The 17553-nt window shown below is 40.8% G+C and overlaps 2 pseudogenes; one reads left to right on the forward strand and one right to left on the reverse strand.

Moving 5' to 3' along the window:
- The first annotated feature begins 8553 nt into the window (after positions 1-8553).
- On the forward strand, positions 8554-9423 carry LOC144250475 (vomeronasal type-1 receptor 4-like; annotated as a pseudogene).
- A 6664-nt stretch (positions 9424-16087) lies between these two features.
- On the reverse strand, positions 16088-16666 carry LOC144250476 (tumor necrosis factor alpha-induced protein 8 pseudogene; annotated as a pseudogene).
- Positions 16667-17553: the final 887 nt, after the last annotated feature.

Genomic DNA, 17553 nt, shown 5'->3' on the forward strand with positions numbered 1-17553 from the left:
CCATTTGACCTGCCTCAGAATTTGATCACTGTGCACACACTCCAACTCTTGGGGCACATGTCAGCAATAACCAGCAGCAAATGTTTAATAGTGACGCATTTAGAAGAGGGAGAGTGTCTGGCTGTGTGACAGATGAGAGTGACAGAGGACACAGGGAAATGGGATGACAGAGTTAAGATAATGGAGCGGAGACCCTGGAGGGTGGGTTCACAAAGTGCTGGGGAAGAGCAGAAGGTGCAGAGTGAGAAGGCAGAAGGATATCACATGTTGCTCAGGGGCTCAAGTCAGTGCTGGGCTTAGGTTACAAAGACAGCATGTGTGTGAGGAAGTTAAGGATATTGGGCTCTGGAGGGGAGGAGGATGACAAGGTGTCCCATCAACAGAGGGTAAAATGACAATGCATGGTTCAAAGGCAAAAGGAGGTTACGGTTCGTGGGAATGTGATGCAGTGGGCTGTGGGGAAAGGAGCAGGAGAGGGGGAGGTCATGGGTCAAGGTCATGCAGGATATGGAGGAGCTGAGGATGCCTGAAATTTGATCACTGTGAGAGGCTGCCTGCCCATGGGCTAGCTTCCTCTCTCAACCTTGAATAAAGGAGGTGTTTGGCATCACCTCACAAGCACTTCACTGTGTGAAGCAAGAGAGCTCCACCTTCACTCGGTAAAGAAGTTTGTTCTAACCCTGGACTTGGGCGTTACCCAATGGGTTTGGGCAACCTTCCTTTGAAACCCTATCCCCTGCCTTATTTGGTGAATAACATTCCAACAAAGCTCTTTTGTGTGTCCCCCTTATAAAATAGATTCTGGTGCATGCTCTCTTTCCAGCACTGTCCAGCATGAAAGCTGACCCTTAAGGTCGCAAAACCCACCTACCCTCAACATGAAAACCTCATGTCCTTGTGCGATATGATTTCTTCCCAATGTTGCTCTTTTGAAACCAGCTCATCTCGCCAACATGGGCAGGTGGCAAGAGATCTCTGTGGCTTTTCACATCACCCCCTGTGCATTCACAGCAAACACCTAGCCTGTTTAAATGCTGCATGTGGACAATGCTGTCCTGGCTGTGTGTGGTAGGATGAAAGGAATGTAAAGAACACACAAGGCCACCTTCTTTATGGAATTCACAGGCTTGTAGATAAGCACAAACTTACATATCTGTACAAGGTACTGAGACACACAATGAAGATGAATGTGTGAGTGATATGTGACAGAGTGGGACATGACCATTGCGTGGGTGTCTGCATTGTGAGTGTGTGTGGGTGAAAGTGAGAGTCTGGGAATGATGGTAAGTATGTACATGCTCCAGTATGCCTGAGTATTGGTGTGTACACTCTGTGTTTAAACATACACATGAGCTGAAATATACACGTGTTGTTGATACTGGGCATAGCAGAAGATGCAGGGGAGTGTCAATACTTAGAAAATTTCCCAGCCTGGAGCAATTATCAGACAGAAGCTCTCTCAATAGTAGTTGCATATGTGGAAGATGTAATCATCTCTTCAAAGGTGTAAAAATACAATATAAAAAACCCAGGAAAAAACCCCTGTTTCCCCTTAGTCCACAACACTGCAAAACCTAATCCCATTTATAACACAGTGCAGAAAATATTAGATAAAGAATTTAGAAAGTGTATACTTTTAAAAAAAGGAAGGCACTAAGAGATAGAATATCAAAAACAAATGATCATTTCAATAAAGAGATAAATTATGTGAAAAAAAACCATGAAAGACTCAAAAAATCAAAATAAAATTTTCATAGGAAACATCACCAATATATGAGATCAAAAAGGAGTAAGATTTTCTGTTCCCTAATGTAAAGTATATAATCTAGAAAATAAATTTGACAATAAAGAAAAGACGCATAGAAATCATGAGTAGAATATTCAAGAAATATAACAATAAGAGACCCTTCTAAAAGTTATTGGCATAGATGAAGCCCAAGATGCATATGCTATTACCCAACAAGGGTGGAGAGGTGACGAGTAGAGGTTCAGTGGATTAGACACAGGAGAATGAAGGGAAGGGAGCAGAGATAGGAATAGAAAAGACAGTAGCATGAATCTGACAACTTTTCTGTGTCCATATATGATTACACTACCAATGCAAATCCACTTCACTACAATCACAAGAATAGTATCCTAACTAGAATAAATTATACTCCATGTATGTATGGTATGTAAAAATACACTCTACTGTCATGTATATCTAAAAAGAAAAAAAATTAAAAAAATACTCCAGTTTGCATAACATCTTCAAAGAAATTATATGAGGAAAGTTTTCAAATCTTAAGAATGAGATGAAAATCCACATGGAAGAGGCATTTTAAAGTCCAAATACATATTATCCAAAATAAGGTCCTCTTTATAACACATCAAGTTAAAATTCCTAACATAGAAAACATTGTTAGAATTTTGAAAACATGAAGATATAATGGCACATCTCATTTAGAAGTAAAGCAATTAAAATTTCTACTGATTTAGTAGCCCAAAACTTAAAAGCCAAAAGGATCTGAAAAATACATATAGGTAGCTAAAAGATAATAGGTGTTATAATTTCTATGTCAATAGAAAACCATAGTTCAGAATTGGTAATAACAGAAACTAAAAGAATTCATAGCCACTAAGCAAGCAGTACAAGATACACTTAATGAAATATTACACACAGAAAAAATGAAATTAGAAATCACTAACAAGACAAAAACAGAGACCATCTAAGCTGGAGATTAAATAATACATATATGAATGTGTAATGAGTCACAGATGATAACAGAAATCAAAATGGCAGGAAATAAAAATCATTTTCCTATAAGAACATGAAATACAAGTGGTATAAATGCTTCAGTCAAAAATGTAGACTGGAAGTTTGGATTTAAAAATCCCCCAACCATGTGCTATGTACATAGACTCAAAATAAAACACCCACAGAATGAAGTGAATGCATGAGAAAGGCTAGATCATGAAAATGGAAACTGGAAACAATCAGGGGTAGGTAATCTCATATCAAACAAAATAAACATCAAGCCAAAATTAATCAGAAGAGTTAAAGAAAGTGATACACTGGGGAATAATCCAAAAACAACTTATTGTAACGATTTATGCCTCAACAGTGGTGCCTTTAAGGATATAAAATAAACCCTTCTCAATATTAATAATCTAGTAGACCACAAGACAACAATATTGGGTGATTTCAAGACACAGCCTCACACTAGAGAGATCATCCAGACACAAACTAAATGAAGGTTCTTCACAACTAAAAACCACTATTAATCAAACAATCATTTAGAAAATATTTCATCCATCAACAACTGAATTACTTTTCTTCTCAGTGTCCCATGGTATATACTCTAAAATAGATCACATTTTAGGGCACAAAACAAATTATCATAATTACCAAAAATAGACATAATTTCTGGGATCCTTAGAAGATTAAAGGAGTTCCCATGTTCTTGGGTTGGCAGCATTAATATTATAAAACTGCCCATACAACCACAACTGTTTTGCAGATGCAGTGCAATATCCACCAAAATATCAATGACATTCTTCCACAAAGAGAGTGACAGAAAAATTTCTCTTCAAGAAATGAGATAAGCATCATCATATGGGAAATCACACAGGAGCCCAATAGACAAGATCGAAGAGAAACTCTCCAAGACACATCATAATTAAGATAGAAAATAAAGAACGAATATTAAACACCATAAGAGAAAACATTCTAGCTCACAATGAATGTCTTAACAAATAAAAAAGATACAATCTCATGCATCTCATCAGATCTAATAGAGGGAACCTAGGAATCAACCACACAAAAAATGAAAAAAAAAGGATACATGAGATTGAACCATACTCCTTCAATAAAGAATGGATCAAGAATAAAGAATAAAGAATAAAGAACGTAGAAGAACTCAGGGAATTCTGAAGTCCAGTAAGATGTACAAACACTTGGCCCCATGGTCACACCTTAATATTTCCTGAATCTTCCATGTAAGACCCTGTCAGCCTGCAGGGATCAGGGAAAAGCAACCAACTCCTCAACACTCATTCTGAAGTTACTAACAAGGAACTCATAATTGCCTTATTAATTAGTAAGTGTGGAGAAAGTTTTTCAGCCTTGTCCTGGGCTCCCCAGGCCTGCACTGTCATTGCCTCTCCAGGTGAAGTGATAATTGCAGCCCTGAGGGGAAGTGAGGTCACAGGAGCACAGACCTTTATCTCAGGGCCCAGCTGCCTCCCTCCCTCCATGCTGCTGTCAGGACCTCTCACTGAGCCCAGCACCCTGCACACATGAAGCACAGTGAGTGTTTTCTGTTTCTGTCTCAGAGTGTGTAAGGAGGGAGGTTGGAGGAAGTGCTCATTTCTGGAAACAAATTTGGGATAGAAACATATCCAGTGTCTGTTTAGACAAGGGAGAGGAAAAATTATTTTGGTGTGACCTGAGTTAGTAAAGGAGTTGTGTCCCTGAAATCCAAAGTCCCACTGACAAATGCATACTTAAGATTCTGTTTTGAGGCTTCTCAGAGGCTAATGTCTAAATAGTGCCTATACTTTGTAACCACCCTCACAATCCTGTACATATATCATCCCATCCTGAACTTTTATAAGTCCTCAGTATGGACTCTGACATTATTTTTATTGTCAAAACAAGGAGATACCTTTCCTCTCCCTTGTCTAAACAGGCACTGGATATGTTTCTATGCCAAATTTGTTTCCAGAAATTGAGCACAAACCAGGATGGCTTTAAGTAGCATGGAATAGAGTCCTCACTGAGGGTGACTATTGTCAATAATTCCAGATGTTGATACTGAAACCTGACTGTTTCAGGTGCTGAAGCATCGTCACAATGAAAGCTCCCGCTGTCCACATTACCTTACACAACTCATAGAGTAAATCATCAGTATTGCCTGGGCGCAGTGGCACATGCCTCTACTCCCAGAAGCTTGGGAGCCTGAGACAGGAGCATCTCGCGTTCAAAGCCAGCCTCTGCAACTTGGCATGGATCTACGACTCAGGAGACCCTGTCACCAATTAGAATACAAAAAATAAAAATAAAGCAGGTGGTTCCATGCCCATGGCTTCAACCCCTAGTACCACAAACACACAGAATTATCAGTATTATTGTAGCCACAATAAAGATGAGGATTAAAACGATGAAAATCACCTCATCCTAAACACAAATGCAGATCTGATTCACTCAGTGGAATCGGAATGTGGATCTCGAGTTAGTCACCTCTGGTATGATGATTGTGGTGAGAATTCTTCCCCTAGTGAACTAAGAACACAGCAGGTGGGGGAAGTTTCTTTATAGTATTGGACAATAGTCGTCAGGACCAAAGCTGTCTTGTGTTGTGTCTTCTGGTTTGTTAATATTGTCACCTTAATCCCAAACCCCTGGCATGTATTTCTTTGTGTTTCAATTCATACCAAACACAGGGATCACTAGTCTCTAGACTCTATTTCAAAGTTTCTTATATTGTATTTCAAAAATCTTGTATATTATCAATGGTATCATAGGTGTTGGTAAGTGAGAAAGTAAGTTTCTATCCTACAGTATACTAGCATTTCATTGCCATGGTTTAGGGTCAAAGCAAAGTTATTCTTTATTTTATTTATAACATTCCACTATACTTTTGCCCTTGGAATGACAACCAGTTAATATTTCTGCTACAAACCTAAATATTGAGTGGGTCTTGCATTCATTAAATCCAACAGGGCAGTTTCCAGAAGCTTAACTTTCATTAATGCAAACCATTTTATTAGGATCTGTAAAGCTTCATTTGTAATTCATATTGGCCTACAAATTAAGACTTTAGATCAAATAAAGTTGTTACATCAAAAATATACCAAGAGAAACTAGCAATTTACAATAAATGGTAAGTTATGAAAACAAACTGAGCCCTCCTCTAAATTGGCTGAAAACACAGCTAAATGTGACATTCTGCTAGTGTAGCACAGAGCTCAGTTGACTCTTTGCACCTGGCCTAGCCACATTCAAGTTTCTCACATCTCCACTCATTCACTAAGCACCTGTGACTTTAGACACTCTCATATCCTGTCTGAGATCTCCTTGTTTTGACAATAAAAATAATGACAGAGTACATATTGAGGACTTATAAAAGTTCAGGATGGGATGATATGTACGGGATTGTGACGGTGGTTACTAATTCCAGGCACTATTTAGACATTTGCCTCTGAGAAACCTCAAAAAAACCCTTAAGTATGCATTTTTCAGTGGGACTTTGGATTTCAACTGATATGGTTAAATATGCTGGTGTGGCTTGTTCCTGCACAAGACTCTGCTGCTCAGCATGAAAATAGCAGTTATTAGGAGAAATTGCAAGAGTCCCCTCCAGGGAAATAAAAATAAGAATGTCCCACACATCTCAGGCTGCAATTAGAATCCTGGGCATTTTCCATCTTTGTCACCATGAACCTTTCAGAGCTGTGCTTAAGGCGGTTGATTCTGAAACACCTGAGGATGGCCACTTCTCAGTCATTCTCTCCAAAGGTGTCTCTAAGAACATGGGGGTTTTATGTGGAAGCACGAACACCAAAATTGTGAGGACACATTTTGTTTGTGTCCTAAAAATTCCACAAATTATGTTCAAGGTCCGCATCTTTCTATTCAGTGTCTAATTTCTCAATAATTCCTGAGAACAATTTTATAATTCTGTACTATAAAAGTAGTCTCTTCCTGGATTTTCACAAATCTATGATGTGGACTGTGGCATTCTTTTTATTGTCATCTATGTGGGCAGAACAGAAAACGAGACCCCCAATATATTGAGGTTTTAATGGTTCTCTGTCCATCTCTGTAGGCCAGTGATAGTAATTTCCCCTGTATATTTGGTTGTCAAATGCAATAGTAGAAACATCATAAACCTGTATTATTGCAGTTACTCTCAGTGATTCCCACTTGAGTTCCCATCTAGGCCTCTGACTGAATATTTCACCCTGAGCAGACACCTGCAGCAGGTCAAGTACATCCAATGAATGACCTTTCCCCAGCTCACATTTCTGGTGATTTTACTTTTGGAAAAAGTCAACATTCAGGAGTCATAAGTGCACAGCTCAGTGGAATTTCACAAATGAAACACTTCTCTGTGCAACACACAGATCAAGGAACACAATATTGTCCAATTCTCAGAAGACCCTTTGTGCCTCTCCTAAGCCAATAGCCCCCAAGAGACGTCTCCTGGGTTGTTTGTAGGAGTGGAATTGTGGGAAGGGAGCTTTTACTCTGTTCTAACATTTCCAAGTTGAAGTGACTTTTACCTGTATCATACTTTAATCAAATGAATTCACACAGCTGAAGTATTCTATGTTTTGCTTTCTTTTCAGTCCTTGTGATTTTTGTGACTGTGGTGTCTGCCTACAATGACATTGTGGTATGGGATTCCACTGTGTGAATATCAGTCAGTTGAGTGAGTTATTCTGCTGTTAATTGATACACCTGAGTGTCCTTCAAGTTGAAGCTGTTATGACCATTCCTGGGACATAAATTCTGAAATTTTTATTCTATGATAAAAGTAGAAATTGTATTTGGGGAATACACAGTCCAGTGGCATGGTGCCATGTTGGTGATATCAGTCTACCTTAGAAACCACCAAACACTTTTGTAAAATATCTGTACCAACTTCAGCATGCACTGCCATTGTATGAGATTCCTAGTTAACTTCCACAATGTCAAAACTTGGTATTCTTGGTATTCTTTATTCTAGTTTCTGTTCCTGTGTGATGATACCAGGGAGTGGTCTTAAGAGAGGCACCAAACATATTCCACTGATGTTTATCCATTGAATAGTGTCTTTTCTTTTGTAAGTTTTGCTGGAATATGTTGCCTATTTTATTGTATTGTATATTCTGTAAAGTCACTGCCACTGGACTCTTCTCACGGGGTGTGTCGTATGGCAGTGATGAGAATAAGCTTGTAATTAATGTGACCTAATTTGTTGTTATATATGCTTTACAGGTTTTGCACTTCAATAAATATCATTAAACCTAAGACCACAGAAATATTCTTACTCATCATGAAAGTTGCATTTTCCTTAAAATTTAGATCAAAAATACATTGAGAACTTACTCATCCTATGATGTGGATGGGGATTGAATTTGCCTGTTCTTCAATGTGACTAGCAAACATTGGTTTATTTTTGAAATGTTGAATCATGCTTTCTGTCCACTGCTCTCACTTCTCATTGCTTCTCCCAGGTTATCACCTCATTATTTCTCATGCTGAGTTTTCCATGAAAAATCTGGGAAATCCCCCCATCGATATGTGCAACTTGATGTCTTTGCAATCCCACAGGTGCACACAGGGAAAGTTACTCTTGCTGTAAAATATACATAATATTCTGTGATGGGTGTCACTGTGTTTTCTAGGCAAGTCTCAAACTCAGCCAGAAACGATGGTCCATCCTTAGCCACCCAAGGAGCAGGAGGCTACAGGTACACACCATGGTTCTGGCTACAAAAAAGTTTTAATAAGCTCTTTTGCTCAGAGGAATGACTGTTACCATGATGTAAAGGACAATTGCTGAATGACAGAATGGCCTCTGGAATATGGGCATGGGCCTGATGTTCTTATCACAGATCACTGTTGGAATTCTGGGAATTTTCTCTCAGCTTTATTATTATCTAGTCCTTTCCTGCAATGAGTGCACATTAAGGTTCACTGATCTGATCCTTAAGCACCTGAGTGTAGCCAACTGCCTCATCATTCTCTCTAATGGAGTTCCCAGTACAATTACAGATTTTGGGTGGAAATACTTCTTCAGTGATTTTGTCTGCAAACTTATTTTGTACCTTCAGTGAGTGGGCAGGAGTGTGTCCATTTTCATCACCTGCCTCTTGAGCATCTTCCAGAACATCACCATCAGCCCCATGAACTCCTGTTGGAAGGATCTCAAAGAAAGAGCTCCCAAGTACATTGGCTTCTCCATTTCCCTCTGCTGGATCCTGTACTTAGTGGTGAATTCCATTTTTCCTCTCTATGTGCTTGGCAAATGGAGTAGTGAAAACCTGACAGAGAAAAGAGATTTTGGGTACTGTTCTTCTGCAGGTTGTAATAAAACCACAGACTCATTATATGCAGCATTATTTGTATTTCCTGAGGTTGTCTTTTCCATGCACATGATCTGGTCCAGTGGCTCCATGGTTCTCCTTCTTTACAGGCACAAGCAGGGGGTTCAGCACATTCACAGCATCAAAGTTTCCCCTAGATTCTGCCCTGAGTACAGAACCACCCAGAGAATCCTTGTCCTGTGGACTTTCCACACGGTCTCCTCCATATTAAATGTTTGTGTTACTCTTCATTTTAATCCCAGTTGGTGGGTGGTGAACACCAATGCCCTGATCTCCATGTGTTTTCCCACCATCAGCCCCTTTCTTCTCATGAACCATAACTCCATTCTATCCAGGCTCTGCTCCTAAGTAATTCAAAATTACCCAATCTGACCATAAGCATATAAAGTATATTTTTGCACAATGTGCAATTATTTATTCATTATTCCCTCTCAAAACACTAAAAGAGAAACTTATGGAAGAGTCACTTGTCTTTATGTTGTCAATTCTCAAGGGAACTGGGGTCCTCAGCCAGCTGAATAGGAGACCTGAATGCGATGGAGAGGAATGAAGCTGGTTGTCCTCATCTGTGCAGAGCATCCTCCATGTTGCTGGACACCAACCAAATGGATCATTTTCTAGCCCTTCAATGCCATTTAACTAATTCTCGAAAACACTTGCCAGAACCTAATGGAGTGGACAAATGAGTGGTAGATATTGTGGGCCAACAACACTTTTCATGTTTTACCTCTTATGATTTTATATTATGGAGAGATTTTGTTTAAGGGTGAAACCAGACTCAGAAACTTGGTAAAATACACATGGAGTTAATAGATATTTTCCAAAACTATACTGTTTGTGTGTTTAGAGAATGGAGGTGAATAAGAGAAAGATTCAGAGAAGAGTAGGTTGAGGAGCTGCCCTGTGGGTTGGGGTCTGCTGCCGTGGGCAGTGGAGACTGCCATGCCCTAGTCCTTGTGTATGCAGGGGAAGCGGTCCATGATCCCCCTGCATTGCTGAATCCACATACACTCTAAACCCTACACACTGCTTCCTATACAAGTCCACATGCGTATGATACAGTTCAGGATGTGAACTCTAGATAGGAAGTTACCAGTTAAAGTAGAACAATTACAATGGCAGGTACAAGTGAAAGTGAGGTGAACGTGCTCTGGTCTCTGGGATTCTCCATTTCATCTGAGCTCCATCACAGTACCTGACCCTGGGATGGGGCACCACATACTTTTTTTTTGTGCTGTCCTAGCCTAGTTTGGAGGCTCCAGAAAAAGCAATGTTTTTCCCCATCTATAACAGCCCATATGCCCTCACCAGCAGGCAGAAGGGAAGCTTCTGTCATTTTAACATAGCTAATCCACCCCATCATTTCATTTCCAAGACTGCTGTGAAGGCAACCTCGGTGAAGTTAGAGCACAGTGAAAATCAGCGCTCCAGCAGAGGCTGGATGGATCATAATCCACCTTGTTGGCCTTAAAAACACATCCACGGAGAATTTAGGTTCTCTAACTTATTCGGTTCCTCACTGATAAACTCATTTCTCATAATCTCCTCTATTTTCCTGACTCAGACCTGGATCACCATGTGACAAGTGCAATGCATGGAGCCCTTGGCAACAGTCACCACCAGCAGCTGTTTAACTGTGGAGCATGTAGGGAGTGACAGAGTATGACTGCATGCCACATGACACGGAGGGCACAGGGAAAGAGGGACCACAGGTACAAAATGGGGGCCCAGAGCCTGAAGTAGGGACATGAAAAGAGAAGAGCATGAGAGGCACAGAAGGTCAACAAGGGCACATGTTGTCGGGGGTGAAGTCAATGCCAGGCTTAAGGTTGCCAAGGGAGATGGCGTGAAGGAAGCCAAGGGTTATATAGGAGCTAAGGCACCAGGACCCAGGGCAGAGACTAGAGGGTGGTGGGTAGTGGCCAGGGGCATGAATACAGTTTGTGGAGGAACTGTGGGTGCCTGGAACTTGACAACTGTGGAGCTTGAATATTTGGGGCCAAGGACACAGGGATGGGCTGGAATGTTGGATCTGGGAGTAGATGCAGGGCCAGGGGAAGGAAGACACAGGTGACGCAGTATGCAGGAGCAGGTGGAGGTGAGGAGGGTCGGACTGTGGTCCTTGGAACAGGGAAAACAAGGGAGAGTAGGGCAAACAGGGCAGAGGTGGAGGCTAGGATAGTGGTGGGTGTGAGAGGAAGGTGCATTTCCCCGTTCTCTGCAGCTCAAGACCCAAGCAGTGGGAGTACTGCTTCTCAGCGAGGTGGGTAACTGAGGAAAGCCACTGAGATTCTCTAGTGGAGAGTTAGGTAATCATGGAGACACAGAAATCCAGAAACTGTGAGCACTGCACAAGAAATGATACCTTAGAGATGCCAGCCTATCAGTGAATGCATGGCAGTGTTAGTGCCACCAGTTCACCATGAGCAAGGGGAGGAGGGAGGCAGAAGAGCATGTGGATAAGTTTGGCCCAGGAGATGCTGTGGAGCAGGGAGGCTGGCCCAACCTGGCCAGACACAGTGCTCCAGGGGCCTCTGATGTTGAGTAGGGTTGAGAGGAGAGCCATTGGACAAGGTTGCATGGCAGCTGACAGGGAGGAGCCTGGGATTTTATGTGAGGTATGCTGTGCTGTCCCAGCTAACACCACTACTGTATCCAGAGTGAGCTGGCTGAAGTGGAACAGGCACAGATCAGTGCACCAGGGTGATCTGGGCTGGGCAAAGCAATGGAGTAGGGGCTTGTTTTTCCTTTGCTTCTGGGAACTCATGCAACCAGCCAGGGAGGGACCAGAAACTTGTCAGGAGACACATTTGCACATCAAATCTGGTCCTGGGAAGTCGAAATTCATAGCCGTGGACTATGAGACCCGTAGGGGATGAGCTGCCCCATCCATCCTGTGAGAGGAATCTGAGGAGCTGATGCTCAGAGGGTGGATCTGCCTAGCAATAGGAGGCATGTGTCTAATCCTTCTGGAGTAAGTGCCACCCAACAAAGCCCCAAAGGACGGTCACAACTAAATCCAGCTGTTGAGTCTTCCTGGGTAGATCTCTGCATCAGCTCTGCTCTGGGAGTGCACTGACCCAGTCCATCCAGACAAAACTCCATCTGGGGGTGCTCGACAGTGGTCCCCACACTTTACTGGAACAAGATGGCACAGGAAGGGCAGAGCTATTGCAAACAGCTCTATTTCCCAGCCACACATCCAGCGGTTCAGCGAGGGACAACAAGGTCACTTTAAAAACCTTCCATCCTTGGTCGAAGGGAGACAAAGCCCAGGGAAAACTGGAAAGGACACAAGAGTGTCCTCAGGGAGCTGCATCCTGTGAACCATCTTGACCTCTGAGTGGAGAAAAGCTCCTCACTCTTCAGTCATTATTTCTTCCCATTCTTTTTCCTCCCCTGCCCCCTCCCCTCTCTGTGTCTGCTCTTGCTGCACTGATTGGATCAGGGACACACATTAAGTATGTAAATATGTTGTATGAACATACTGTATTCATGTGAATTCTATGAGTCCATGTGAACACACCTTCATGTATTTTTCTTTCCCTGTTGTCTTTTTCCACTCATTTCTTAGGTAGCTTTGTTTGATTTTAGAGGGTGGAGTCTTCCATGATATTTTTAAGCTGATGTTGTGGTTACCAGAACCTAGATGATGTAGCTGGTGCTGCTGTTGAACACTAGTGTTACCTTCTGGGGGTGCTGGGTTCATTGTCTGCATTCATCAAGGAATTGAAACACAGGACACAGAGATGGCAAGCAAGAAGCAGGTTTGTGCAAAAGTGACAGGGAAACTTTGAAGAGGGGGCCCAGGGCCAGGAGTCCAGTGGGGAGTTCTGGCCTCTTACTTTTATGGTCTCTGGAAATTCCTCACCACGCACATTAGGAACCCCTGGCTCTAATCCTTGAGCCTGCCCCATGAAAGTCCTGAACCCAAGCCTGTTTTGCCTCTGTCCATCTATGGAGAGGTGTGCCTTTATTTGTCACGTCTGACAGACTTCCATGTGTATCTTTTTTTATTGGTTGTTCAAAACATTAAGAAGCTCTTGACATATCATATTTCATACATTTGATTCAACTGGGTTATGAACCCCCATTTTTACCCCGTATACAGATTGCAGAATCACATCAGTTACACATCCATGTTTTTACATATTGCCATACTAGTGTCTGTTGTATTCTGTTGCCCTTCCTATCCTCTACTATCCCCCTGCACCTCCACTCCCATCTTCTCTCTCTACCCCATCTACTGTAATTCATTACTCTCCCTTTATTTTTTTCCCTTTCCCCTCACATCCTCTTATATGTAATTTTGTATAACAACGAGGGTCTCCTTCCATTTCCATGCAATTTCCCTTCTCTCTCCCTTTCCCTCCCACCTCTCATCCCTGTTTAATGTTAATCTTTTTCTCATGCTTTTCTTCCCTGCTCTGTTTTTAGTTGCTCTCCTTATATCAAAGACGACATTTGGCATTTGTTTTTTTAGGGATTGGCTAGCTTCACTTAGCATAATCTGCTCTAATGCCATCCTTTTCCCTGCAAATTCCATGATTTTGTCATTGTTTGTGCTGAGTAATACTCCATTGTGTATAAATGCCACATTTTTTAATCCATTCATCTATTGAAGGGCATATAAGTTGGTTCCACAGTCTAGCTATTGTGAATTGTGCTGCTATGAACATCGATGAGGCAGTATCCCTATAGTATGCTCTTTTAAGGTCTTCAGGGAATAGTCCGAGAAGGGCAACAGCTGGGTCAAAAGGTGGTTCCATTCTCAGCTTTCCCAGGAATCTCCATACTGCTTTCCAAATTGGCCGCACCAGTTTGCAGTCCCACCATCAATGTACAAGTGTACCCTTTTCCCCACATTCTCGCCAGCACTTGTTGTTTGACTTCATAATGGCTGCCAATCTTACTGGAGTGAGATGGTATCTTAGGGTGGTTTTGATTTGCATTTCTCTGACTGCTAGAGATGGTGAGCATTTTTTTCATGTACTTGTTGATAGACTGTATATCCTCCTATGAGAAGTGTCTGTTCAGGTCCTTGGCCCATTTGTTGATTGGGTTATTTGTTTTCTTATTGCTTATTTTTTTTGAGTTCTTTGTATACTCTGGATATTAGGGCTCTATCTGAAGTGTGAGGAGTAAAGATTTGTTCCCAGGATGTAGGCTCCCTATTTACCTCTTTTATTATTTCTCTTGCTGAGAAAAAACTTTTTAGTTTGAGTAAGTCCCATTTGTTGATTCCTGTTTTTAACTCTTGTGCTATGGGTGTCCTATTAAGGAATTTGGAGCCCGACCCCACAATATGTAGATCGGAGCCAACTTTTTCTTCTATCAGACGCAGAGTCTCTGATTTGATATCAAGCTCCTTGATCCATTTTGAGTTAACTTTTGTGCATGGTGAGAGATAGGGATTCAGTTTCATTTTGTTGCATATGGATTTCCAGTTTTCCCAGCACCATTTGTTGAAGATGCTATCCTTCCTCCATTGCATGCTTTTAGCCCCTTTATCAAATATAAGAAAGTTGTAGTTTTGTGGATTGGTTACTGTGTCCTCTATTCTGTACCATTGGTCCACCTGCCTGTTTTGGTACCAGTACCATTCTGTATTTGTTACTATTGCTCTGTAGTACAGTTTGAAATCTGATATCGCTATACCTCCAGATTCACAATTCCTGCTTAGAATTGCATTTGCTACTCTGGGTATTTTATTTTTCCATATGAATTTCATGATTGCTTTATCTATTTCTACAAGAAATGCCATTGGGATTTTGATTGGCATTGCATTGAACCTATAGAGAACTTTTGGTAATATCGCCATTATGTGGATGTTAGTTCTGGCTATCCATGAACAGGGTATATTTTTCCATCTTTTAAGATCTACTTCTATTTCTCTCTTTAGGGTTCTGTACTTCTCATTGTATAAATCTTTCACCTCTTTTGTTAGGTTGATTCCCAAGTATTTTATTTATTCATTTTTTAAATTTTTTAAATTTTTTTAGGTAAATTAAAAGGTGATATTGTTTATTTATCAAACCTTCTTAAACAACAAAACACATTCATCTTTTTGCTCATGTTCTTTAGCAACATCCTTTCTTCCCTTTTGTCCCACATGCTCCTAAGTTATTTTGTTGGGTTCATCTCTAAAATGAATATATTTTTTACTTTATTAAAGATATCCATTTTTATTGCCTCAATATCAAACCAATTGATAGATATATTATCTCTTGGTCTCTAACACATGAAATGGACGTTAATAATGGAGATTTTATCAGCACACTTTCAAAGACAACATCAAGGAGAACTCGAAGCCAGCATTTCAAAGCAATAATGTGCCATTACGTTTTTGAGAATTTGAGTGTCATTGTTGGAACAAAAGAAGAAGTACTTTTTTTTCAGAAGCATATTCCTTCCATTGGACATAACTCATAATGTCTAATTAATTCACTACCACAGTACTGATTTCATATATGGAGGTTTTCTTTTGTTTTTCTGAGGGTTTAACATGACTGCCTCAGAATTAATTTTAGAATGTCAATGACATAATCTATTACACAAGAATCAAGAGTAGGTATGCCTGAAAATAGAATTGGTTCAAAAGGAGCAATGACAGCAAGAAAAAGCTCTTGGCTTCATAAAAGAGCATATACATAGTAAGGAATAAAAGTCAACCAAAATATGTAATTTTGTACATATCAGAAATATCCAGTGTGCCACCAATAATTGCCCTAAAAACATCTTAAAGTTTGGAGCCGTACTTGTTTCTCTTTTATATAACTCTACATGTGCATTACCAGCCATACATTTTCTCATGATCTCTCACCCATTAACAAGCTTTTAGCCAGAACTTTTGGCAATGTTTTCTTCCAATAAAACCTCATGAAAGTACTACCATTAATGTCTGATAGTTGAATTGGGCAAAGTCTTTCTGAAATATGCATAAACTTTTTATAAAATTCTTTTGTTCCTTCATGAATCAGCAGTGCTCCAACTTCAAATAAATCACAATCAGTCAAAATCTTAACTCACATACTCTTATGTTCTCTTCATCCAACATTTTGTGGATTCCATCACAAAGTTTTTGTAAGTGAGGTTTAAAATTTCCAAAGGGATTATATATGGCAGCCAAAAATTCACAATTTGAAAAATGATCAAAGACATTATTAACCCGTCCATGTGACTTGGCAGTGAGGTGGCGCTGGATGATCTGGTGGAGCAGGTCTCTGCACTCATTCAGCAGCCTGGATAGCACGTTCCAGTCAAAGGTGTAATCCACCTGATGGAAACTGACCACCGTCATAGCAGGCTGGTGGACTTTCTTCTTGGACTTCTCCATCAGTGCCAGCTAGTCTGGATTAAACTGATTATTCCTGTAAAGGATGGCCAACTTGATGACTGTCTTGATGAGGTTTTTGATGATTTTCTCAGCCTCCTTCTTGTTCTGGGTGTACAACTTGGTCACTCTGTAGAGCTTGTCCAGCACCTCGCTGATCGTGTCATCAATCAATGTGGTGGCGATGGATTTGGACACCATTTTACCCAAGGTCTTCTTTTCTGCCTGAACGGCCAGGTTTTTGGAGTTAAAGACATCTGTGGCCCTCCGAGGACAGGGCGTGATGGCGCCAGATGCTGAGATGTGAGCTGGGAGGTCTGGCGATGGGGATTCCCCTAGTCGCAGCACTGCTCACGCACGCCTGTGGACCTTAACCGTATTTCATTTTTTTTGAGGATATTGTGAATGGGGTGGTTTTCCTCATTTCCAGTTCAGAAGATTTGTCACTGATATACAGGAATGCCTTTGATTTATGCGTGTTGATTTTATATTCTGCCACTTTGCTGAATTCATTTATGAGCTCTAGTAGTTTCTTTGTAGACCCCTTTTGTATCTTCTAGGTATAGGATCATATCATCTGTAAATAGTGATAATTTAAGTTCTTCTTTTCCTATCTTAATGCCTTTAATTTCTTTTGTCTGTCTAATTGCTCTGGCCAGTATTTGAGAACTATATTGAATACAAGTGGTGAGAGAGGGCATCCCTGTCTTCTTCCAGATTTTAGAGGGAATGCCTTCAGTTTTTCTCCATTTAGAATGATGCTAGCCTGAGGATCTAGAGAATAGGACAATACCAAAGTGAAATACACCAATCCCCAAAACCAAGTTCAAATATTTTCTCTGATATGTGGAAGCTATGCCTCAATCAGGGACAGGGGGCACAGAATAGAGTAGAAATTCAGTGGAATTAAGGGGAATTAAGGGGAGGGATGAGGATGGGAAAAGGAAGGGCATGGAATAAATCTGACATGAATTTTCTGTGCACATATAGGAATATATCACAAGGAAGGTCACCATCCTGTACATTAACAAAAAATGACTTTAAAAAATAACTATGGGAACATGGCAGAGAGATCAGTAGAGGAAATGGAGTAGGTGTTAGGAGAGCTAAGAGAAAAGACAGGTACTGGGAACAGAATTAAAATA

Source organism: Urocitellus parryii, chromosome 15 (genome assembly GCF_045843805.1).
Source record: "Urocitellus parryii isolate mUroPar1 chromosome 15, mUroPar1.hap1, whole genome shotgun sequence".
Taxonomy (NCBI): Eukaryota; Metazoa; Chordata; class Mammalia; order Rodentia; family Sciuridae; genus Urocitellus; species Urocitellus parryii.